Genomic DNA, 27,275 nt, shown 5'->3' on the forward strand with positions numbered 1-27,275 from the left:
TCGCCGTGTGGCGCAGTGGACACATTCAGGGAAAAACTGCGACGGAAACAACGAAAAGTGCAAGCACTGGTGACAGCTGGTTTCACGTTTTATTCTGTCGCACCAGGCGAATGCCAGGATGGTACCTCACAATACGCTTCTGTCCTCACATTCTTGTCCGTCCTCCTGGCCATACGTCAAGCATCCAATACATGGACGTTAATTCTAACTAAAAACAGAAGTTGTTCGAGTTCTGTCTGCCACAGCGAAGGGCTGAATGCACGGAAAGCACGGAGTAGCTGAGGGTTGACACACAACCTAGCACTTCAATCACTACACAATCAGTGTTACGTGATAGTGCTGTACTAGAGTGATTCGTTAGTGAACGCGTGTTGTGTGGTACAGTTAAAATGGTCCGTTACTCATATCAAGAACAGGCTGAAATGATATTTGCTTATGGCCAAGCAGAAGATAAGCCTTCAAGAACATGTGCTACACGATACTGCGAATAACCACTGTAAGCTGTAGGGATGTGGCGCTCCAGTATAAGATCAGTCAAAGGACTGTTGTGAATATTCTTCACGATAACACTACTACCCCTATCACCTGCAACGTGTGCAGGCATTATCGCGTGAGGATTTCCCTCCCACAGAAAGGTTTTGTCGGCGGTTTTTGCACACGGCCATGATGCGACGAATTATCGGCTGCATTGACTTCAAACATCTCTTGTGAAGTTTTCACAAGTAAGGACATACGGTTTAGCATGCAACACGGTAGTGTAACAACAAAAGTTTACATACTATTTGTGTACTGGACGAATGCTCTAATGATAGATTGCCGATAATTATTTGGCTAATTGTTAGTATGAAATGCTTTGTTTCTTTTTCACTCTACTGCGATTTTCTCTGGATGTTTCCACTGATACATAACATAAATGTGGTAGTGGTATCTATCCATGGCATTTTTGTTGAAGATTTTGTTTGTGTCACTTCCTGTGTGCTATGCATTGTACGCTTCCTTTTCTAAACACTGTACTGTTGTATTTTCGTGTATTTGGCTAGGCTAATGCCAGCACATTGTGTATTTCTCTTTAGTCATTATTATAATTATTATTAATAGTATTTTTAATCTTATTATTATTGTCGTCCTCCCTCCCCCTTATGATCATTACTACGTACTTTTCGTTGTTTCCGTCGCAGGTTTTTTTCCGAATGTGTCTACTGTGCCACAAGGTAAATATGGTAATGATACCTATCCAAGTCCTAGGCCGCTACCTGATACCAGCCTTTTCCCGGACGTTGTACTGGCTGAGCGACGTTATCCTACCAGATAATCTTCAGCCAGCAAGATCACGGGATGTACTGTACATGCCACACAATACTTACATTCCGGTTCGGCCATTCTGACAATTGTCACTGTTTTCCCCACTTTCACCAGGACTAGGCCGAAATGATGATCAGTACGACGTCTCATTCGGTTCTTCACTTAATGTACATATGTAACCCCACATAGTCTAGTCTCCAAACGTCCGCCGTCTTGCAACTTCTTGAGATATGGCTGTACCGCTAACGAATACCGTGTTCTCTATGCACCCCGTTTCGTTTAACCAACATGGCCACTTCTTTCCTTCGCACAATGTCCGAGAATTCCTCCGTTCCTTTGGGGAATTCCTTGTGCACCGTTTTCAAACATGCGTTTTTCAATAGCGTAGGTATGGCTTCCTAAGTGACGTTTTTAATCGCACTCTCTACTTTGTATTATTTTTGAACTATTGGCCTCTGAAGTTAATGTTCCTACACTTTCGACACGCTGTCACTCCTAAACGGGCCGGAATTTCCCCCACGTTCACTACGACTTTCTTTGCTTCTTTTGACCTCTCCAAGTTTGTTCCGTTAGTTAGAATTCACCCTATATATATAGTAGTCCAGAAATATGAAAAGACACAGATAGATGGCGTGATTTTAAGAGAATTGCAAAATTAACACTGTAGGTTAGTAGAACAGGTGGGAGGGAAAACTTGTAGAATATAAGACGTCGGTGGTTGCCACATTGAAATCTATAAATTTTTTTTTTTTTTTTTTTTTTTTTTTAAATGCAAACCATACGTTGTGATACCTTGTTTTCACCTGAAATTTTCTCAGGAATTCAATGTTATGTTTGGTTTGCTTTATCACTTACCAAAACTAAGTTATGGCTGTTTTTTGTTTTGTTTGTATCGTTTCACGTGACTACGATAACAAGACTGTGATACAAGCAGAACGCATTGAGAACATTTTGATGTCAGAAGAGCGAATGATCGTTGCTGATAGTTTTAACAACCGTCACCCAGACAGGTACCCATTAGCCATACAACAATAAGTTGATCAAGAAATTGAGGAAACAGGGTCCGTGGCCAACAAACTAAAACAGGCCATGCAGGGGCGACTTCCGAAAAAACGTCAATACCAATATTGACAGCATTCAGCAAGAGTCCGAATTGAAGCACTAGTCGTTTGTCCAAGGAAAGTGGTGTAGTCGCACATCCATCATGCATGTTTTGCCCCTGCATAGGTGGCCCTACAAACTACAACTGCATCAGCATCTATTAGAGGATGACCCCGATCGGCGTTTGGAATTTACGGAATGGGCAAGATAGAAAATATACCAAAATCCCCGTTCCGCCTACGACGTTTTGATAGCTCTTACATCACCTTGACAAGATTTCAACTTATCCTGTACGTAGCCATTTTTGAAATACGCTTTGTACTATGTTTAGAATATATAAATAGTAATATAGCCTGGGTTGCCACCACGCGTTCTGACATGGAAAAAAGTCTTCTCAGAAGATTCCGATAAGTGCACAGATACTAACTGTAATCACATCGCGCGGGACAAGGAACACTGCGACTTAACTGATTTCTCTGGGTGACGCCAACGTTAATTTATTACGTTCGTATATATATAAAGGAACCAAATGTAACTATAATAGCTTTACTGATTAATATTTCAGATAATTTTACAAAGGCTTCTTAGGAAAATGTACAAGGTTATATAGCTTGTGCTCAGTTCTATGAAGTTTATGTTCGGCATATGACGTCCTTAGAATTTTCAGTAATCATTTCCAGATAAATTCTAACGCAACTTACATATCTGATCCATGTACGATTAACTAGAAAATTGTTCTTTACATGTACAGTTGTTATTCATTCAGACACATATCGGCAAGAAAATCTTATTTGTCTCCATATAGTTTGATAATATCGGTTAACATAGCGTTTCAGAGTACAATGATACTAATAATGATACTTATAGGGAGCTTAAGGGAAGCTACAGGACAACTTAGTTACTCTCCAGATTACCAGGGGAGTTATGTAAAAAAAAGCTTTGTTGTCACGTAGGAGATTAATTTGTTTAATGTGAATATTTTGAATATTTACTTAATTGCCTAAGTTATAAATTACGCATCAGGATGATGCGGGTCACTTAAATAAAAGTTAAGAAATTGAATTTTGTATTTTATTATAAAAAGATGGCGATGATGAAATAATGAAATGAATTTAATGAAAGATCCGGGGTTCTAAATAAAAGGAGATAATTAGAATTTCTAATGCCGATCAACACATGCCCAAATCTTCGGAAAACCCATGTCGCCAAATTTTCAACGCCAAGATGTTTGTTCAGCTGATTCAGGTGTACCATGGTTGACGTCAAGTAGATGCTCCTAGATATAACAGTCAGATATCTCACAAGCAGTACAGAATTAATAAGTCTGCTCAAACGTATGAGCCACTCATGTTCATATTCACTAATATTTGAATTAGAAACAGCAATGTATGATTATGTTGTCGACAGCGGTGATGACCTCCAGCCATCAGTCTTACAAGATTCATCTGTGTTCTCCCCCCTTTGATAGGATAATTTCCGAGGATATGTGTATCACTTTCAATTAAAAGAGTAAATGAAGGGTAAGGGAAAAAAGAAGGAATGTCACAAAACTGCATTTTTCGAGAAAACGGCGTTTTAATATTGAAAACGGCGTAAATAAGAATAGGGTTAGTTAAATCTTTTGCTCCGTTTTACATGGTCATTTCTACATCTACGCATGCATAGCTTACACAGTCAAATAGTACCAAAAGTCACCAACAGATAGGACAAAGCACCCAAAAAAGCACATACATGGACATTCCTTGTTTTTCCCACTTACCCTTCAAGTATAAACTGCATGAGATGAGATAAATCTGAGCTCTTGGAATGTAGCATTCCCGCCGTGGGCGGCCACGAAGGAACTCACACCTGTTGGTGGTGATTAAGAATAGCTCGCAGTAACAGTAAATCAGTTTCAATAACCAAAACACTTACTGATATACTCGCACAGAGTGCGCCTTCAATGAATTTATCTTTAGATATATTTCTTCCATGAACATTTTCAGCTCGACGATCAGGTACAAGCTGTGGTACCTCATTTCGGCTGCTATGATATCCACTTCTTGAATCTGTAACAATAGTAATTCATCTTCCTATCGAATAGGTGTTTCTTTAACCCATTTATGTCAAGAACTTATTTTTTCACGAATTTTTAAAGAACTATCATAAATCTTTTCATTTAACACTAATAAACACAAAATTTATTATTTTTTCCGATTTTCAAAATTTGAGAGACGGGAAATCGCATGGGTCGTTAACAATCCGCTGGGCAGTAGCTGCATAAAATAATTTAAATTTCCAAATAAATTAGTACATGTGAATATAAGGTTATTTTGTTAATATATATAAGCTTGACATAATTCATTAGCATTTTTATTTTCGATACTAATATATGGATGTAACAATGTAAAATTTATATTATCTACTATGCCAAAAGAACAATATTCTTTAACATAGTAATATAAATGCTATAAAACACAATAATATAAATGCTTTCATTTTAACCCATTACTCTTTTCGCTTCTTCCATTATTCGTGATAACTGTCGAAGCATCCATCATGCAATGGAACTTCACATCTTTTGCATGCTTTCACTATCTTCTTGCTACAAATTTTGCAATGAGAGCGCTTTTGACCAGTAATGATCAGGTGTTCCATATGGTGAAGTCGAATTCCGTTTCCATCTTGATCAAGAGCTCTTGATGGACCTGTAGATTTTGGCGCTGTTCCATATTTCTACACAAAAGCCTTACTGCACGAACTCCTGAAACCCAGAGCATCCAAATTTTGTCCGTGATTTCAGCGAAGTATCCACGCGTTATTCATTGTTAACATCGAATAGCCAGAACAGAATAGGCACATACAATTTTTTTCCATCTAATTGCTAAATGAAAGTTTCATATACTCTGTTCCATTAAGCCTACACCCCATGTTATCATTATACTTGTACAAGGCATGGGGTTGTTGTACTGTATTTCTTTATTTATTTTACTTTGTGTAAAAGTTCCACGCTAGTATGATTTGACATAATACTTATTACATCATTATCTTTCCAAGTAAACACAATAAGCCTGGCAGATTTGTCAACTATGGATTCAAATTCACCTCTTCTAAACTTCTTCATTTCTTTTTCTGTGGGAATTCAACAGTGTCCTGTACGATTGATCCTAACAGCCTCAGTTACATTTATGTCACTATGTGTGAGCCCATCCAATAATTTACCACTGGTAAAAAAATTATCGAAAAAGAAATCGAACCTTACTCCAGGAAATTCATATTTAGGATATTCACAAACTTTAAGTGTATCTTTTTTAACAGTAATTAAACATTATTTGAATGGGGGTAATGGATAGACTCAGACAAGTAAGCAGGAATTTATCCTTGGAAGGTTCTAAAATTTTGGAAGATTCTATATCAAGATGTTAAATTATGTATAAAGCATACAAAATTCTCCCTCAAATTAGAGGAAATGTACAAAAAAGTCGCCAATTTTGACAAAGACCAGACCCCAGAATCCTCCCTCCCTGCGTACGCCCCTACTGAACCTGATTTATATCACAATTTATGGAGAGAACACTAAAAGGTACGAAATACGAAATCCAATATTCTCAGTTCGGAATCAATGCACGTCATGCCTAGCGGATCGTTAGCGACCCATTGCAAAAGTAATCCCAATTTTGACAAACTTATAAGGATATAATAATTCCCGTTATATCAGTATTAACGTGTCATGTTTCGTGATTATAAACGAGCCATTGAATGTAACATGTCATCTGTGACAAAAATAAAACTTATCTCGAAACGTTTTTATATACACTGTAAAAAGACATTTTGCAGACTCCAGCCTCCTGTAAATCAGCAAGATACCCAACTTGTTATAAAAAAAAAAAAAAAAAAAAAACTTATTGTTTAGTCTATTTTTAGCAACACTCCGGTGTCATTTCAGTGTTGCAAACCCTAAAACATGAAATATCGTAAGTAGTTCTTGGGTCGATAACGATTCACCTGGGCATAAATGGGTTAACGGCACGTTCAGCTGTTTTAGTGACACATGTTGAGTTTGCCATGAAACACCCTTTCCCTTTTTTTCGTGATCCTCATTGTAGTTCTTTTTCAGGCAAAATATGCACTGTTCCTCGTTAAACAGGATGTCTGCTACATACTGTCGTATAGCAGTACACTCCAAATATGGTGAATTATCCACTAAGAGTGTACAATTTTCCGCCACACATGATTCAGCATACTGACTTAGCAACCGTGGTAATTTTGAGAAACTTTGGTAGTCTTAGCGATAGACCGTGTTTGTTTGTGTCGTATTCTGTAGCAATTTCGATGCAAATTGTGTTAAGCGGTGCAGTTTTACAGTATCACTCTCTTGCCGCAGTTCTTTGACCTGAAAAATTTTATGGAAGCTTTTTTCGATTAAATTTGTCGTTCTCACGTCAGTTTCGTCATATACGTAGTGTATTACACAGAATTTTCGATGTTTCATAACATCAATCCCTTTTCTTGGTGCAATTGTTGTCTGTCTGACTGGTTTCTTTTTATTTGCCATTCTTCTCCAGAATAACTGAGAACACGTGGATTTCAGGGCGAATGTGCTACTATTATCAACTTACAGAAGACAAGAACGCAAAGAATATAACGAATTGTTTGATATTACGGCAATTAAAATACTACATATTACATACTATATTAAGTGCGATTATCTGTGTGCACATGGAATAAGAACACATGCCTTACGCAATATCTCTGAGAGTTGTTTGATAACTTCACATATCAACATACATGTTTGGAAGTTGTAATCATTGTAGAATACCAGAAGAACAAGTATTTTCAAAAGAACATAATGTAACCGCACAACAGTAAAATTATTGCTTTCAAATATTTTCTATTATACCAAGGACCAACAAACCATAAAACCTTCCTGGGGAATTTCTTGATACTGAGAATCTGTCATAATATAACGAATGAGAAAATCAACTCGAATAATTTGTATCACTTGTTTTCTATAGAAAAATAGAACGGAACATAGACAAAAAGTCATACTCGTGCTTCCATGAAAATCAATTATTATGAAACATGTCAAGACTATAAAATACGTATTTCTTCTGCTGCTATTTGATGGATGAAGATGAAAGTTTCAGTGTAAGTTGAATATAAAATAGGACAGATAAATACATTTTATTATTCACGTAGTTTGCATTGTTACCACATAATAACTGTACATTGACAAAAAGTCATACTCGTACTTCCATGAAAATCAATTATTATGAACCCTAGACTATAAAATACATACCGGTATTTCCTTTACTGCTACTTGAAGAATCAAGACGAAATTTTCAGTTTAAGTTGAACAAAAAACAGGACACATAAATGCATTTTATTACTCGCCTAGTTTGCAGTGTTGCCACGTAATAACTAAAAGAATCGCGAGAAGGGACCGTTTTAAGGGAAATTTTCTTAAATATCCCTCAGTTAGTACTCCTTTTTACGCATAAATGTCTCGTTCATTGCGTAAACCGAAAGCCTACATTCTTACAAATCTATCGAGGTATAACTTGTTCCAGTGTTACGCTGACGGTCGGAACATTGATACAAAGTCATACTCGTACTTTTATGAAAATTTATTATTATAAACTCCGTAAAAACTATATATATATATATATATATATATATATATATATATATATATATATATATATATATATAAAGAAACATATTTCTTTTAGTGCTATTTGATGGATCAAGATGAAATTTTCAGTTTAAGTTGAACATAAAATAGGACACATAAATACATTTTATTATTCACCTAGGCCACGTAATAAGTAAAAGAAGCTCGAGAAGGGACGCTTTAAAGGGAAATTTTCTTAAATATTTCTCAATTAGTTTTCCTTTGTACACAGAAATGTCTCGTTCATTACGTAAACTGATAGCCTATACTCTTACAAATCGATCAAGGTATAACTTGTTCCAGTGTTGCACTAACGGTCTGATCTAGGTCATTTAAAGAGATCAAATCGATGTATGTAAATACACACGGGTGCTAAAGGGTTAAGGGGCCCAGAACCCAGGTGTTAAATTTATATGTTGACCAATAACTATTTTTTGATTTTAAGGACCCTAAGGAACATTTCTAATACAGTGGCAAAAGTTCCCAAGGGAAGGGGGAGTTATAACCCCCTTGGCCCTTGGTCTATCATGCTCTCCTGCTTATTAAAGTTCAATTCTTATAACAAAAGACCCGCTGCAACTCACCTGGGAAAGAAAATTATACAGTCAAGAATTTACCATCAATAACCATTTCAACATCAAACAGTTTGATGCTACTGACCATGTTAACCACGTTTTCAAGCCAGGACAGAAAATTCGTGTCAAATGTAGATAGGAACAGCTTACAAGTAGTTAGTACGCCAAAATGTGCAAGAATCAGCGTTTACTGAAGATACTGTTGTTGTTGATCATTGCTACACAGCAAATATTTCATATAGGAGGGATGATCGAAAAAAAGTTACACAGCTTATTATTGCTTATGTGTGAGACATAGCTCGAAGATCAACACACTTGATAACAGAGGGCACCCAACGCTAGTTCTCAATGGAATCACAGTTTTTGTTCAACCGCTTATCACCACGGCAGTTGAAATTTTCTATACCATTTACAGAGAGATCCGCGTGAAGCTCTCATAGCCACCGTGAGGCAGCGGTTTTGTCATAATCACATGTCAGATAATGGTGGCTAGTCATTTTTTGCTTTAGAACAGGGAAAAGGCGAAAGTCATTAGGACTAGGTTAGGGCTGCACAAGGGGTGCGTTAGTCGTAACGACAGTGGTTGAAGTAGTGAATCTACCGTTGTATCCAGGGTTTTTGTTAACAATATTGGTCCGTCTTTCTTTGAAGGCACGACACTACTTGACTACATATTGCTTTAAATTTAGCCCTCCCCATACAGCTCTATAATCTGCCTATGAACGTCAGCAGGTGTAGTGGTTTTGGCCCACAGGAACTGCATCACTGACCTCACTTCTACTATTGACCAATTTTCCAGACGAGTCATCACTCTTATTGTCGGCTTCTCGGGTGTACATTATCAAAATCCAGTCTTCAAACCTGCACCACGATAGACAAATTTTTAGGCACACTAATCTACAAAAAATTTCGTTAAGTTAAGTAAGTTTTATGCTATGTAACTTTTCTTTTCGATCATCCCTCGTATTCACTTGGACAGTTACCTCTGAGGCTTCAACGAATTGCCAAAAGAGATTCAATGGGTTACATTTAGAACATGGCCATAAAAAATTGTCTAAATGCAATAAAATTTGCAAATGTTAATCTTCTTAGCATTTTGAGAACAGAAATATACCGTTGCCCTAAAGTCTGGTAACACTTTTCTTAATTTATTACACAAAAACTACAAGTGATATAGCTGTCGTGAATATGTCATATGAAAGAGTATCTCATTTTTTTTTTTTTTTTTTTTCAGGCAATGCTCGTAGTTTCCACATTCACCGCGGTTGGCGTTGGCGTGTTGTAAACATGCCGACTTCTGGTGCAGAGCGTGCCTTCTGTGTGTTGGAATTCGATAAAAACAAGAGTGCTACAGATGTGCAACGGAAGTTTAGTACACGGTACCCTCACGCGCAAAAAAAAAAAAAAAAAAAAAGCGCGTATACTGTAACCCATGATTTTTCGCAATTATTCCATTTTCCTTACGTTTATGGGTAAAATTCAGTTATTAGTCAGTGGAGATAATAGAAAGCAATCTATCTAAGAAGATATTTCCAAAAAAGATAATAAAATAAAAATATAAGCAAAAAACAAAATTATGCTCGGTTTTGTGTATGCTGGCAATACTGCTTTCGAGGGAACTTTGCAGTAGCAGAGCACGACTACAGAGAGAATTTCACGATTAGTAGTATCGTAGTATTCAGAAGTTGAATCAAGGAACTAGAAAGTGGAGTAAAATATTGCTGGTTTATTGGTTTGGTTTATTAAATTGTCTGCCAAATATAAATTAGCTTCTTTAACCAAGATGTAAGGAAATATAGAAACAAAGAGGAAAACTGTTTTCTTAAGTTTGGAAGTAACATGCTCTATAGCCATGAGCATTTATTAGTTAAAAAAAAGAAGTAACAAAACGTAGTCTCTGTGGTCAAGTGGGTAGAGTGGCGGACTGGTAATTCTTATACTGTTTTGACACCAGATCGAATCCAATCCCATCAATTTTTTTTTACAAAACATTATAGAAAGTGTATAGTTTTTATATTAATAAGAACCGCAACACAATAATATAATAAAATAACTTTTTGTTTCCTCTGATAACATACAGGGTATTTATTCAGAATTAGTGTAGTAATAGCGATTGTTTTCAGTTTATGGTATGGTATGCCTATTCCTCCGCTCTCCGTTTTTGCACAGCAGAACTTCAACTCACTTCGAGTGTGTGTGCGAGTCAGGAACAGAAAAAAAAACGCGCGACCTGCAGCTTTACAGTCACAGCGAATGTTCTAGTGGTTGTGTGTGTGTGTGTTTCTTTTTAAAGTATTGACACTCTCTGTCTTTCCTTTTTTTCATATCCACAAGTGCAAGAAATACATTCATAAGTCTGTGTAAGGAATAATAATGCTTTCTTTAAACAAAACTAAATTATACAGCTGTTTTGTGAGGAACACGAATGCTTCCAAAATATGCCATGGATATTAACTATAATCATATCGTTCTTCCGAATTATACAGTAGCGTGAAAAACTTATAATAAAATGATGTAACAGGCATAAGTTTTTTCCTAGCGTGACAACACATTAAACATTAACAAATTAAATTTTTGGGATTACAAATTATCACTTTACGTGTCGGTGCAGGCCTAATCGTTTTCACATTCGAACGACGAAAGAAGAAAGTGTGGTAATAGTTATAAAAATCGAATACGAGATTTCAATGAATTCAAGTTACATGGTCCCTATATATCGAAAAAATGATTTTTCGATGTCTGCCCATCTATTCGTCTGTCGGTTCGTCACGCTTTTACATACACTCAAATAGAGGCCATACTGTTCAACGTATCTCGACCGAATTCTAGACATAATGTTTTAATAACATACTATCGTTTCGCATTTTATATCCTTCGACACCTAAAAGTAAGGGTAGTTTACTGAAGGATGAAAATTTAAAATAATTCAATTTTCTAAATAAAAAAAAAATACATATAGTGTAATTTACTGTATGGTATGCGTTCTTTTTGCACAATTTTCTCAGCCACATTTCATAAATAAACGTATCATTAATAACCTAACAATATGACAACTCGTTCGTCATGTAAACATTCAGAAGGAGTAGTTTACTTTTAGGGTGAGCTTTCCTCCGATGATTTTACCATTAACGCCTCAGGCAATTTTGTTCATATTTCGTAAATGTTTCATTAATAAACTAACATACAGCATAAATCGTTTATCCCGATAACATACAGAAGGAGACGTTTTCTCAAGGATTGATTTTTTTTAAACAATTTTCTCAGTAATAACTGAGACAAATTTGTTGTAATTTCAGTAAAAATATTTTCTGTAGTAATCTTACAATATGGTATAATTCGCTTGTTCCGAAAAGAAGAATCCAAAAACAGGTAGTTTACTTTGACACTGAAATTTTTCCCGACGATTTGCTTAAAAATTACTCGATATACTTGGTACAGATTATAAATAATTTACAATATGGCATAAATCTTTTATCCTCAAAATTACAGATAGAATAGTTTACCTTTGGGGGTAAGTTTTTCTCGATGATTTTCCCAAAAACAACTCAGGAGATGTTTGTTGTTCATATTTCATAATTAAATGTTACATAAATAACCTAGCTATTTGGTATAATTTTCTCATCCTGAAAATCTAGAAGTGGTATATTTCTTTTGACAGTACGTTTTAACCTGCGATTTTCTCAAGAACGACTTAGGCGATTGTGTTCGTATTTCATAAATAAATCTTTTATGAAAACACTAACAATATAGCATAGCACGTTTGTCCTGAAAAGATCCACAAGGGATAATTTATGCTTCGGGTGACTTTTTTCATGATTTTCTCAGAAATTACTCAGACGCTTTCGCTTATAGTTCACATACAATTACATCCTTAATAATTCTAATATACGGCTTAAGTTATTTCTAACGGAAATATGACCAGTGGGTACTTTACTTCTGTGCCTAAAGTTTCTCCTAGCGAAGTTTTCCAAAACACATTATTTTATTCGCAACTTCCCAAATAAATGTTTCAATAATAGCTGCAGTCTAACATGAGTCAGTGTAAGAAATTCGAGCGAGAAAGTACAGTGCGTTTGCTCCCTACCCTTTCTTAAATATATTTGTTAATGTTACACCCAATCACAATTTTCCGAACAAAATCGAAACTTCTTTTTAAATGTGCCTTGATGTGGTCAAATGGTTCAAGTGCATTGGTTCTGGATTTGATTTCCAGTGAGAGCTAGTGTATTTTCGTCCAAGAGATGTGACACGCCGGTACAAAGAAAAAAGTGTTTAAATAAGCCTAACCAAGCTAATCAATAATACAAAGAAATAATACAATGTTACGAAATTATCGTAGAAACGTTGTTAATATTATGTAGGTGCGACTGAAATGTCCAAACGATGATTGTCAATTCCAAAGGTAAAAAAAGTGAAAAACACAATGCCAGGTTAATCAGTGCCTCTAGCTAAATCTATCATACGAAGAAGTGATTGAGATACCAAAAAATGTTGTAATCGCTGGGAGACATGTTAGGAGAATACAGAGGGGGAGAAAGAGTTTAATACTGCAAATCATGGATAGCCTACACCTTCGTTTGAGAGCGAGTATTGAAGTCCGTAATCCTACATAGGTTAACATTGAAATGAACATTACAACACAATACCTGTTTAATATTGATAGGGGCATGCTGACAGGTTTGCAGTATATTTGACGGGGTTTGATATTGTAAAGATCCTTGCGAACTACTGAACCTTTCCCACTGTACACGTAAGTTATATCCGTGCTTAATTAAAACTATATTTGTTAAAATTTAAAACTGTTGACCGTTATCACCTGTGCATCACGGACATCAATCCGCCAGTATTTCTTTGTTTCCGTCCGGCGGGAGCTCATGTGGTTTGGATTCAACGTTAATCAGTAGGTCCACGTCTTACATAGCCTCGCTGCTCAAAGGGACGATAAACTCAAAATCACATCACACATCTTTTGTTTTTGCCTTTGTTTTAGCCCAAAAGTGTCTTTGTTCATGAGCTCCTTCGTGGCTAAGCGGTTAGCGTATCCGCCTTGGGCGTGAGAGACTCAGCGTGACTTCACATGGTTCGGAGTCCACGTTAATCAGTACATCGACGTCTCATATAGCTTCGTTGCTGAACGAGATGTTAAACTCAAACTCAATGTCTTTGTTTATAAATTTCTTTGTGCGTGGTTTTGCATATACGTGGCGTGGACATTAAATTTTGATTTATACGCCATATGTATCTAATTACATACACACCTATAGAACGAACACAACAAATTTGGAATATCTATATTGTTTGTGTATGGAAAATCATCGCGTGGCGCTGCATGGGAGAGCCGTGTGTATGGAATTCCATACACATGACAATCAACGTGTTAAGAAATGTATAATAATAATAATAATAATAATAATAATAATAATAATAATAATAATAATACTCAGAAAACGATACGATCACTTACATAATTCATAAACATAAGTTAACATTTATTAAAGCATATAAATGCAATGGAATTAACTTCTTTTTCTCCCTGAACGCAACAGCCCTTATTGTGCCAAGGCGTAGAAGAGAACTTGTGGCACTCACGACGTTGGGGCGGTGTGTGGTCAGAACATTGGATCCTTTTGTTGTTAGTCTTAACTTTCTAGACGGATGCAGTTATTCCCGGTAGAATATACAAGCAAATAGACTTTTCTATTACTATTAAAGTGGATAATTATGCTCATTCCCTCAATGTGATACTTGTAGTTGCTTAACTGTATACAGACAGCTGATCCATGGAAGAATCGTTGATAATAATAATAATAATAATAATAATAATAATAATAATAATAATAAGTAACAAACTTGACAAATATTCTTGCAAATATTAACTTTGCTGGACACACCTGTATGTCGCGTTATATCGATTGTAGCACACTGGAATATAGGGTATGGCATTTTAATTTTTCCCAACTATTTCAACTGCTTCAATTAAACGGATCAATAATAATAAGAGAGGGAATTTAATCTTCTTACCCTTCGATTTAGAAATAAGGTCCGCGAGAATTTCATTTAAAAAAATAATATACTCTGAATTTTAATTAGTAGTTTGTTTTATTCGAAATTACATACTTTCTGCAACTGCTTTCTGATTGAAATTATTTGAAATTAAATCTTTAAGTTTTACGTCCTACGTTTATGCCGGCTACGCTAAAGGAAACAGTGATGATGAGAAATGAATGAAATGGTCGAATGAAGGAAGTGGGAGAAAACGGGAGTACCACGAGAAAACCGGCACACACGGTGTTTGTCCAGCACAAGGTTTACTTGGCGCAAGCAGGTATGGACTCTATGCACCAGAGGTGAACGCTCTACCACTGAAACACCGCGGCCTATGAAATTATCTAAAGGAGAAAGGGACTACTTTATGAAAACTTGATGACGAACACATTTGTTAAAAAATACCAGCTTTTCGTGAAATATTGCTTATAGACAGGGGCGGATTACGGCTTTTGGGGACCTGGAGCCGACTATTTTAAGGGGACCCTATGTTACGAATAGTTCCAGCGCATAAATTTCCTTTCCTGCCTTCCACTGCCTCTTAGGTTTATCGAACCACCGAGAGAACTACGCTGTAATATTTTAATGTGCTCCAAGTTTACAATTATATTTATTATTAACAGTTAAACACTGCTGATGGAAAGACTTAAATCTAGCGACACCGCTAGCGTAACGAGCCGAAAGAAATTTAGCATAGGTCTGAAGCTTATAATATAATAAGTTGATTGCTATATTTTAGTATTAAACAGAGGGATTTTAAGGGGCCCCCTGAGCTTGGGGTCCAGGAGCCTGGGCTCCATTGGCTCCGCCCTTAATCCGCTAATGGTTATAGACTCAAGGGGCCGAGCCGGGTCCGGGGTAAAAATTCCGGCCCGTGCAGACCTCTAGCCCCTGTGTATATGCTATCTTTGGAAATACAGTAGAGTTTCGCTTATCCGATATAAAACAGGCAGGCAGAATGCCGGAATTTATGGATGTGTTAAGAAAAGACCTATTAAAAGTCAAACTATGATATGATTTTACATATTACGCATCTAATAATCATGTTTTTTAAGAAATAAATATAATGCATTGAATCAGGGACGTATAGAGCGTGAGGTCCTGGAAGCTGTCCCCTTCCAAAACTCAGGCACTTTTTAATAAACCTTTTTTCCTTTAGAGGTTCTTTTACACCAGATTACTTTGAGGCAGTGTCCAAACTGTGGGCAATACATTGTTGTTATAATTCTAAGAACATACAGTAACGCCATTGATACCAAGTGGAATTAAAAAAAAACTTTTAAATGGGATTACAATTTCGATTCCGTTCTGTTTATAACGTTAATGTATTAGAACGATACTCTCATTGCCATTTGCTATTTTTGTTATGTGATATACGTAGCAGACAGTTTTCCTTACGTGTGTCTCAAAAATATTTTTATTTCGTTTGTGCTACAATGCAGTTTGTTTAAAGCAAACCGGTTCATAAATGAAAAGTAAGAAAAAGTTTAAGAGAAATACAGAACTGCTGCATTATTATTATTATTATTGATATTTTTGAAACATTAGAATTACCTGTTTACGAGGATTCGTGTTGGGCCCCCTCTGAAAAGAAAACCTGGATACGTGCCTGCACTGAATGATGGACGTATGAGTGATGATGTAGACGGGAGTGCTAGGCGATAGAGTCCAGAGCATCAAAAACAGACTAAGACCACAACTTGCAGTGCTTCTTGCCGATTGATCCTACTTTTTACCTGCAATGATATGTCGGATAATACGGTATGTGGAATAAACGAAGATCAGATAAGCGAGACCATGGCGTATTGGTATTTCATGCACCTAAACCCGTAAAATATTTGTGCAGAAACATCTTTCACTCACTAGCTAAATTTGTGGATATGATCGCACATCTTGCCTTATAAAGTATACTCTATATATATATATATATATATATATATACTTAGCATGCTGAAAACCTAAAGAAGACCAACTTCAATAATTTTATATAGCCTTCTTAATAATGAGAAACTTGTTCATTTCATTACGATAAATCAACGTTTGGTACTAAGATATCTGTTCTGTCTATATATATATATCACACTTTATTGGAGACAAAATTGTTCTTTTTCAAAGAAAAGAGGATGAGAGAAGAAGCTATACAAGAGCATAAAATGAAAACAATCGCTATTACTAATAGTACACAAATTCTGAATAAATATCTCATCAGAGGAAACAAAAAGTTATTTCCTTATTATATTGTTTCGGTTCTTATTAACATAAAAACTATGCACTTGCTATAATGTTTTGTGAAAAAAAAAATGGATGGAATGGGATTCGATTTGGTGTCAAAACAGTATAAGAACTACCAGTCCGCCACTCTATCCACTTGATCACAGAAACTACGTTTTGTTGCCTGTTTTTTTTTTTTTTTTTTTTTTTTTTTTTTAACAAATAAATGCTCATGGCTATAGAGCATGTCACTTCCAAACTTAAGAAAACAGTTTTCCTCTTTGTTTCTATATTTCCGTACAACAGTTTGGTTACAGAAGCTAATTTATATTTGGCAGACAACTTAAACCTTAGATTTAAGCCAACATATGCAATATTTTACTCCACCTTTAGTTCCTTGATTCAGCTCTCCCCCTGCAAATCGTGTTATTCCCTCTGCAATCGTGCTCTGCTACTGCAAAATCCCTCTAAAACAGTATTGCCAGTATACACAAAACCGAGCATAATTGTTTTTTTGCTTGTTTTATTATTATTTTATTATCTTTTTGGAAATATCTTCTTAGATGGATTGCTTTCTATTATTATCTCCACTTACTAATAACTGAATTTTACCCATAAACGTAAGGAAAATGGAATAATTGCGAAAAATCGTAGGTTACAGTATACGCGCATTCTTTTTTTTTTTTTTTTTCGCATAAGGGTACACGAAAGAAGCACCAAGCAGGAAATCTATTTATCCCTGGTATGATAAATTTGTGACAACTGGTTACCTATGTTCTAACCAAGGAAGTGGCTGTCCTACAGTGCGTGAGGAGACCGTTGACCGTGTGAGTCATTTGTAAGAAGTCCAAAGAAGTCTGTTCGTAGAGCAGGAGCTCCACATTCCACGGACGACAGTGTGGAGAACGTTACGTACGAAACTGTGTATGAAGCCCTATAAATGGCACCTCTTGCGTCAATTAAAACAAAACGATAAACGACAGAGCTATGTGTTTTGTAGCCGAGTGCAACAATTTATAAAAGAGGATGAAAACTTCGTGGATCGCATAATCTTTAGTGATGAGGTAACTTTCCACACAAATGGCGGAATGAACAGACATAACTGTCGAATATGGGGTACCCAGAATCTTCGCAAATTCGTCGAATAAGAGCGTGATTCACCCAAAGTACACGTTTTCTGCGGTGTGTCAACGCGAAATCTTTACGGACCATTCTTCTTCGCAGAAAACATTGTAACTGGCAGTACGTACCTCGATATGTTACAGCAGCCTTTCCCAACTTTTTCCAACTTGCGGCACACTGGTGTAACTTGAAAAATGAAATGAAATCTTTGAGTTTTATGTCCCACGGTTATGCCGGTTAGGCTAAAGGAGACGGTGATTATGAGAAATGAATGAAATGGTGGAATGAAGAAAGTAGGAGGAAACGGAAGAACCCCGAAATGAAATGAAATGAAATCGTTGAGTTTTACGTCCCACGGTTATGCCGATTAGGCTAAAGGAGACGGTAATGATGAGTGATGAATGAAATGGTGGAATGAATAAAGTGGGAGGAAACGGGAGAACCCCGAGAAAACCCACGCACACGGTACGGAAGAACCCCGAGAAAACTCACGCACACGGTATTTGTCCACCACAAAGTTCACTTGGCGGGGGCTGGGATCGAAACCGGGACCCCAAGCACCAGAGATGAACGCCCTACCACTGAGCCACCGCCGCCCTCCGGTGTAACTTGAATTCTCGCGGCAGACTTATAGATGATATTATTATTATTATTATTATTATTATTATTATTTGTAAATATAAAATGCCATGGGATTTTTTTTGTAATTACTGGTCTCCTTCTCACAGAGAAGAAAGCTCGATCACTGTTTTCCCCTTGGTAAATCATTATGTATATTTTTCATTCTAATTTAAAAATAAAAAACAATTGCAATGAAATATAGAACTCAAGTTTTTAAAAATTCACTTTCTTTTTCGAAAACTGTATCCAACCTTTCACCAAGAAGGAAGATCACTAAATAACGAACGAACAAACAAATCCCTCGTACTTTTAAGATACAAATGTAGGTAATTTGTATGCATGTTTGTTTTGTCGAAAGGACTGAATGATATTTTAAAATTTCAGGTTACGAAATAGTCTGCAACAATAAAGAAGCAATAATGGTCCTAACAATGATAACAAATACTTTCTTTACAACATAAAAATGTACAGAAATGTAACACATTATGAAACTTACAATTTATTAACATGGCTAATATATGTTACAACTTTTAAAATAATATATGAAGGTTAGAATTGTTCAATAATATTAGTAATGTAACAACTTTTCAATAATATCTCTTGAAAGTTACAATTGTTTAATAATAATATATGAAAGTTACAAATTTACCAAAATAAGTAAAACAAGTTGGTTCACGAAGCAAAATTAATGTGCAACTATCCGTCAATTGTGGACGAATAGTTGATAAACACAGCCTCATATCGTGTCCCGGAGTTAACAGTTGTGGTCTGTTCTTACACTTGATTGTGTTCATTGCAGAAAATCCTGCTTCACTTAAGCAGAATGTTGAGAAGAGTGAGAACTTTTCACAGCCTTTGTAGTATTCTCCCCCGAGAGAAATCCAGATGATGCCATGTCTTGCTGTGAGTGTTGGAGGTTTAACTCACATCAACCAATTCACTTTCTTCCTAAACATTTAATTCTGCTGACTCTACGACAGAATGCGTAAAGGGGTTCCTCACGGTAATGTATGTACAATAATATATTACAATTATTTTTTTCCATAGTAATGTGAAATTCAAATTCACATTTATTCTTATGTCTTCCAATTTGGTTGACACAGAATTAATAATTTTATTTCGATTTCCTCGCGGCACACCGGTTGGGAAACGCAGTGTTACAGCATTGGTTGTTCCCACAAATGCAAGGAGATGCTGTTCCAGCAGGACGTGACCCCATCCCATATCATCACGACGTTCATGAATTTCTGAACAATGAGTTACCTCAACGCTGGATAGGGTGAACAGGGAAAAATGATTAGTGTTTCGACACATGGCTTCCCAGATTCCCGGATTTAACTCCCTGTGACTTCTTCTTATGGGGATACATAAAAGATAGTGTATATGTGCCACCCTTACCAGAAAATATAGAACAACTCAAGCGCAGGATTGAAGAAGTTGCTACCACTGTCTCTCAGGATATGCTCCAATGAGTATGGAAGAATTTGATTATCGTCTAGACATGGTTCCCATAGCAAGGTATTGTGAACTCATACATAAAAAATAATAATAATAATTGAGATACTCTTTCATATGAAGTATACACGACAGCTATATCACTTGTAGTTTTTGTGTAATAAATTAAGAAAAATGTTACCGGGATTTTGGGACATGGTGTAATTTGTAAACTTTTTGTATCACTAATTGGAGGAAGCAAAGATGGCATATTCCAAATAAAATCCTATAGTACAGTTATTGGGTGTAATGTAGAAGGAGTTGAGCGATTGGAACGAAACTTACAGGATTTATAGTTCTTCATCTTACGACAAAAACGCGAAAAAAATAACATTCTCTATTTTCACACACAAAGGGGGAAGAAGGTTATCACCCTTAAAATTTGTCCGAATGGGATAAAACTTACAAATTTTAATCTATGTAACGTCCCGAAAATAGAAATTATCTATAATTCTCTTCTATCCCTATTTGAATGGGGCAGATTGGGAATATTCCTCAGAAAATCCTACGTTCAGCTCTTGAGTCTAACCTAGGATTTGAGCGATTGGAACGAAACTTATAAAATTCATAGCTCTTCACTGTACAATAAAAACGAAGAAAGAAAAAAATCTATTTTCACATACAAAGAGGGACGGGTAGCAAGACCCATGAAGCTTTTCCAAATGGAATAAAGCTTGCAAATGTTAATCTCCATAGGTTAATGAAATTAAACTTGCTAGCTTTATCCCATTTGGACAATTTTTAGGGTCATTTACCCAGTCTCCCCTTTGTATGTGCGAAGAGAATGTGTTTTTTTTTGGGGGGGGGGGGGCATTTGTATAGTGCGGTAAAGAGCTATGAATCCTGCAGGTTTCGTTCCGATCGCTCACCTCCTTCTAGGCTAGACCAAAGAGCCGAACCACAGGACCCTATAGGGAATATACCCCCTTTGTTCCCTTCAAATAGTGATATAAAAATTAAAAATTATATCTGTTTTCAGGACGCTTGATACATTAAAATTTCCAAGTTTTATAGCAATTGGACATTTTGAGTCATACCCACATTCCCTTAGTACCGGTAGGTGCAAACAGAAAATGTTATTTCTTTCGCGTTTTTAACACAGGATGAAGAACTATGAATCCTGCAAATTTCGTTCCAATCGCTCAACAACTTCTAGGCTAGACCCAAGAGCCGAACCATTGGACTTACAGGGAATATACTACATCTGCTCCCTCCAAATAGGGATAGAAAAAATAAAAGTGTTCCTCTTCTTAGAACTTGAGATAGAATAATTTTGCAAGTTTTATCCCATTTAGACAATTTTTTAGGGTCATGCTCTCAGTCTCTCCCTTTGTATCTGCAAACAGAAAATGTAATTTTTTCGCATTTTTATCGTAGAGTAAAGATCTATAAATCATGCAAGTTTTATTCCAATCGCTCAACTCTTCCTACGCTAGACCAAACAGCAGAACCTGTCTTTTCATGCAAAATATCGAAATTTACTTATAAATCTTCCAAAATGTTTGGACCAAAAGTGAACAACCACTATTATTTCATCATGGAATTCACTCATACTATCTTAGAAATTAATTGTTCTTAGGTAGGAGTTGCATTCATGGGTATAGATTTACTGTACGAAGATTTTCCCTTACGGTATAAATACGCATTCGGACGTATGCCATACAAACCACTGCGCAAAACGCACAAACCAACTTTTGCTAGGTGGTCACTAAAAGTGAGAATTAGCGATGAGTAGTTCCAGAACGATTCTTTCCAAAAGAACGAATCCTTTAGTGGAATGAAAGGATCGACTTCGGCGGGATCGAAAGACGGATTCACTCAGTGGAGTTGGAATGAGACAGTACATTCGGTTAATGGAACCAGAGGGCGGAACCAAACAACAGAAGAGTAGACCCAGTTGATGGATTGATATAAATGGAATCGGACAAAAACAATACTGCAAAACAGCTGGATTAAAAGAACCTACTGCACATGTCTAGAAACAACCAAGTCGGCTTTATGTGATTGTTTTGCACTTCTCAGAATATTCTGATCGCCATACAGCTCTACCAATGGAGTGAGTGGGAAGGGTGGCTGCTAATTTTATCAGAATGTTTGTTGACTTTTTTCTCCTCCACAGGTGTTCAGGATTGCTAGAGCTATTGATTTTTTTCATTGCAATTCAGAAAATAAGCCTTTGGTGTAGCCTACTCGGTTTTCTTTAGTACAGTAAAACCTGTAAACTTGGCCACCTGCTTATCTTGGCCTGGTTCGTCTTGAACCTGCATTTTTACATAAGACATAGGTTGCTTATTACTCTGTAAGTTGGCCACCTGTCTATCCTGGAAGTTGGCCGCATTGAAGCAATGTTTACCCTATGACGATAATGATAAATTTACCTGCGTATCTTGGCCACGCAAAATACCGTTTTGTCATTTTTTTAGCTCTTTCCTATTCCCGAGGCAGATATTCTGTATTTATGTCTGAGGACAAAGAAGCATAGATTCCCACGATTTGTTCTTGGAGGTCAATGGCCAGAACGCTTCCCTAATAAAGGGGTGGTGAAGGAAGATGTGAATAAGAAAAATCACGTACAGGAATTCAGGAAATGACTGTACGTATTTGTTTACCCCGTTTCTTTTGGTAAAACCTTTAGCTATAACGGCTCCTTTCATCAGTGGGGAGCTTTAGTAATTCAAGGTGAAAGCTAACCATCTTAATTTTCTCAAAACATCGTTTGCTCCAAGGGAAACACTTGTAGCTCATTAACAAGCGGTAGAGGATACTATGCAAGAACTATAAAATTAGAATGTGCATATGTGCCAAAAAGAATGAAATGAAATCTTTAAATTTTACGTCCCACGCATATGCCGGTTAGGCTAAAGGAGACGGTGATGATGAGAAATTAATGAAATGGTGGAATGAAGAAAGTGGGAGGAAACGGGAGAATACCGAGAAAACCCACGCACACGGAGTTTGTCCACCACAAAGTTTACTTGGTGCGAATGTGCCAAAAATAATAAAAGAAATATGTCTAGAACAGAGGTTTCAAACTTTTTGCAGTTTCAGCTCTTTTCAACCACCAAAATCTGAAGGCGCCTCCCTGTCAAAAACGAAATGTGTGACAAAATAAATACATGTACCCCTGAAAGAAAGACTATCACTATGATAAACTATGTTTCATTAATGGAAATATTTCACTAACACATGTGATCTAACTTGTACACACTGACTACACCTTTTAATGTTATTAGCCGGTGTTAATAATTATTAATTGTGGTAAGTCAGATATTTATTTGAAAACTGAAAAATGCGAGTAGAGAAGAAATTTAAATAATAAAAACCGGCACATTTAAATATTCAGCAGTCAATGGGATAGTCCACTATGTATTATTAAAAAAGAAGAGTGCAGACTTTAGTATGCGTGTTGCATTATAAATATGTTCTTTTGTAGGATTTTTTTTAAACTCCTCGCGCCTCCCCTGACAAACCTTCGGCGCGTCGCACAGTTTGAAAACCTCTGGTCTAGAATAAACCACCATAAGATACGTGTTTTTCTATTATCGTATATTGTTATGATTATCTCAGTGGTGTATTTAAGGGGGCTTCCGGGCTTAAGCCCCCGAAATATTATTTACTATTTTAAAGTAAATCAAAAATCTTAGAGAATTTTTACATTTCCAGGAATGAAGGTAGCAAAGCCACCCGAAACAAAATAGTAAATACGCTACTGATTACTCTGTATATATATATATTAAAGGAGCTGTCGTGCCAATGTTTATTCAAATTTTACGATCAAGCAATACTAGAAATCCTACTCTAAATATGCACTAATCACGCCTATTTTCTGTAAGTTGGCCACTTTTCAAATGGAACCGATGGTGGCCAACATAGACACGTTTCACTGTATATGCTGATGTATCTTTATTTCTTACTTTGTAATTTACTTTGTGTGTATATATATACATACCATTTTATTGCTTATATCCGGAGATCTCTAGTGCGTAGGGTGGGGTGCACGAGTCGTGTCAGCTCGCACCGAGTAAAATATTTTTCTGCACAAACACCATGTACGTGGGTTTTTCTCGGTTCTTACGTTTCTTTCCAGTTTCTTCATTCCAACACCATCAGCACCATTTTCCTTAGGCTCGAAGCATAAACGAGCTTCTGCGTTGCTAAGCGGTTAGCGTACGCGCCTTTGGTGTGGAAGACCAGGTTTCAATTCCCGGTGGTATCTCATGTGGTTCGCATTCCGTGTTAATCAGCAGGTCCACGTCTCATATATAGCCTTGCTGCTGAATGGGACGTTGTACTCAAAATCAACTCAACTCAACTTGAAGCATAAACATGGGAAGTTATTTAAAAAAAAGAAAGAAACTGTATGCAGGGATATTCGTTTTGCCTTGAAGTAAAAGAATATTAATATAATAATTTTAAAATCTAATATTAAAGTTAGTTAGTACCATGGCTCGAACTGGTGGCGTACGCACACAGCTTGAGGTTTAAACCCTCCTCTCTCTTTCTCTCTCTCTCTCTATATATATATGGGTGATTCCACGAAAAAGGGAAATTTTCACTTGGAAAAATTTTGTTCCGTTGATGGTCGCCTATTTCGAACAAAAATATCAGATGCACTTACTACTACTAAGTACATGTTAATTACGTGTTCATCAGAGCTGAATCGTTATTGGTGTAGTAAATAAAAAATAATAAACTTTTCAGCACCCACGGAGTTGAAAATTGCTGTGGAGTTGAGAAACGTGATACATCTAGGTGATAAGTTTTGGTTTATAAGTGTTTATAAGTGTATATACATAAAAACTGAAACAATTTTCCAATAATTTTTGTAGCTTAGAATTATTCTCCTTATGTCGAATAAAATTCTAACAAACTAGATGACACGTAATTTGTTATACAAAAATACTCCAGAAAATACTGCAAACATATGAAAATATATCTAATGAAGGTTCCAAAATTGAGTACATATATATATGAATACAAGACGTAGAATAAGAAAAAAGAAATTCACATACACTTATCAAATATTGAAAAATTATTGCGGTTTCAATATGTTGACTATCATATGGAGAGGACAGACGTTTCACATAAGCTTACGAAACAAATAAAGTAGTCACTAAACCTGTCTATTGTCTACTTCATTTGTTTTCTGAGCTTATGTAAACTGTGTATGTGTGATCAAGTGCTTATCTGTGTGATCAAGTCAACACGTCGAAAGTGCAATATTTTTTAAACATTTGGTAAGTGTATTTGTATATTTAGTATATACGGTGCTTCAAAACAATACAGACATCGTTTGGGAGCTGATTCTCGACACCAAGATAAGACGAAAAGTATAGACAACCTGGGTGCACAAATGCTTCCTTTCGGAGTTATAGGCTGCCGAAAACATGAAAAAAAGAAACGAACTTTAAAGGTCCATAGCTCCAAAACTGAGACCTGCCGTAGTCGGGTCACGACTTCACTTAGTATGTACGCTATCCAAAAATAGAATCCTGAGGTACTCACGAAGCATTTTTTATAGAGGGAGTTTGGCTACGGGCATATAATCTGAAGTACTCACCAACTACTTCTATAAAAGTTGTTGTGGAAGTATTGCAGGATTCTGAAACATGGATATTTGGATAGCGCATATACTAGCTCCTAGGTGAAGTCTTAACCCGACTACGATAGGTCCCATAGTTTTAGAGCTATGGACCTTTAAAGTTCATTTTTTTCATGTTTTCGGCAGCCTATAACTCCGAAAGGAAGCACCTGTGCACCCAGACTGGTTATACTTTTTGTCTTATCTTGGTGTTAGGAATCACCAAATGCTGTCGGTGTTGTTTTGAAACACCCTGTATAATGAACACTAAATGACAGTGTAAGGCACTCAACATTTCTCAGTTTTCTTTGGATAATTAGATGTTCTTTGTTAAGTAGCCCACAGTTTCCACACCAATGAAGGAAATATCTTGAGGAAACAGGGAAGGGCTGTTCTAGTCTACACAGAATGTCAACTGCCAACGCTTTTTGAACGTCAGGTTTAGTGGGCCAGGAGAAATTCCTCTCGATCCGCGTCATAAAATTGACTGTCCGTACATTGCCCTTAGACTCTTCGACAATTCCTGACAAGAAAACAATTAGCTGATCATAAGATAAGATTTAGTAAGTCCTTGTAATAAGAAGTTTTGGCCAAATAATAATAGAAGCGAGAGTTCTTAGAGTGCTCTTAAAAGTTAAAAAATAATTTGAATTTTACGGGGGTACCACTCATCGAAGTATGTAACTGCAACTCAGTCTTCAGTTTTTGGTGGATTGTCATCTGTTAAACCAACTTCACAAGAAATGTTTACATCTGAAGAAATTGTTGCCACTGATGGTGGAGAATAGTAGTTAAGTTGCTCGAGATGGAAATAAATGCGGATATCTCCTGCGACACGTAAAACACGAAAGAGAGCAGAAATTAATTACTTGTGGTTTTGTGCTACACCATGTTACTTGATGTACTTTTGGATGTTCCCACAAAACGTTTCGTAGTGAGAGGAAGCTGCTGTTCGACAGATGAATTTCTTCCGTTGAAACAGTGTATATCTTGACATCTCTGCAATGTTTTTTCATTTGTTCAATTAATGTCTACATCATATCCTTGAGCAATAAGGCATTCTATGGTTCTTTCAAGAGTGGCCCCGACCCCATCAGGAGCACCTTTCCCATGTCTAGTTTCGGAATAGTTCCATGTAATATTCTTGCATTTTATAAATGATGTTGACAGGAAAGTAGCAAATTTTTCAACAACTTTTGTGGATTTTTTCCTTTCGTAATATTCTCTTGATGATGGTCGCCACCTTTTTCTCTTTATTTTTTGCTCTCTTTCGGATAATGACAATATGCCTTTTATTTTTCCTTCTTCCTTCCTCTCTCTCCACCTTTCTCGTTCTCTCCTCGAACTCTTCATACGTAATAGGATCTTTCCTGATTACCAACCGACGTTTTTTTTTCGGCTTTCCTCTTTTTTTCTAGCTTTTCCTTTTCACTTAATCGTTTTCTCGGCATTTTAATCTGATATGAAAAAAAATTGTAACAAATGTTACTTCCTATAGACTATTACCCAAGAAACATTTAGAAATATAAGAAACTCATTGATATTGAATTTTTTTTTTTTTTTTTTTTTT

The 27,275-nt window shown here is 36.3% G+C and overlaps 1 protein-coding gene across 6 annotated transcripts in view; it reads right to left on the reverse strand.

The window, feature by feature from the left end:
* Nucleotides 1-27,275, reverse strand: part of LOC145693370 (uncharacterized) — a 62,106-nt gene that overhangs the window by 26,254 nt on the left and 8,577 nt on the right. For 2 of the 6 annotated variants that reach the window (XM_081769311.1, XM_081769307.1), the window contains exon 2: nt 16,231-16,412. The exons of the other annotated variants lie outside the window; for them this stretch is intronic. The gene's annotated coding sequence lies outside the window, so the exon portion shown is untranslated. The remainder of the gene's footprint in view (nt 1-16,230; nt 16,413-27,275) is intronic. 6 annotated transcript variants of the gene reach the window in all.

Source organism: Thermobia domestica, chromosome 8 (assembly GCF_964235325.1).
Source record: "Thermobia domestica chromosome 8, izTheDome1.hap1.1, whole genome shotgun sequence".
NCBI lineage: Eukaryota > Metazoa > Arthropoda > Insecta > Zygentoma > Lepismatidae > Thermobia > Thermobia domestica.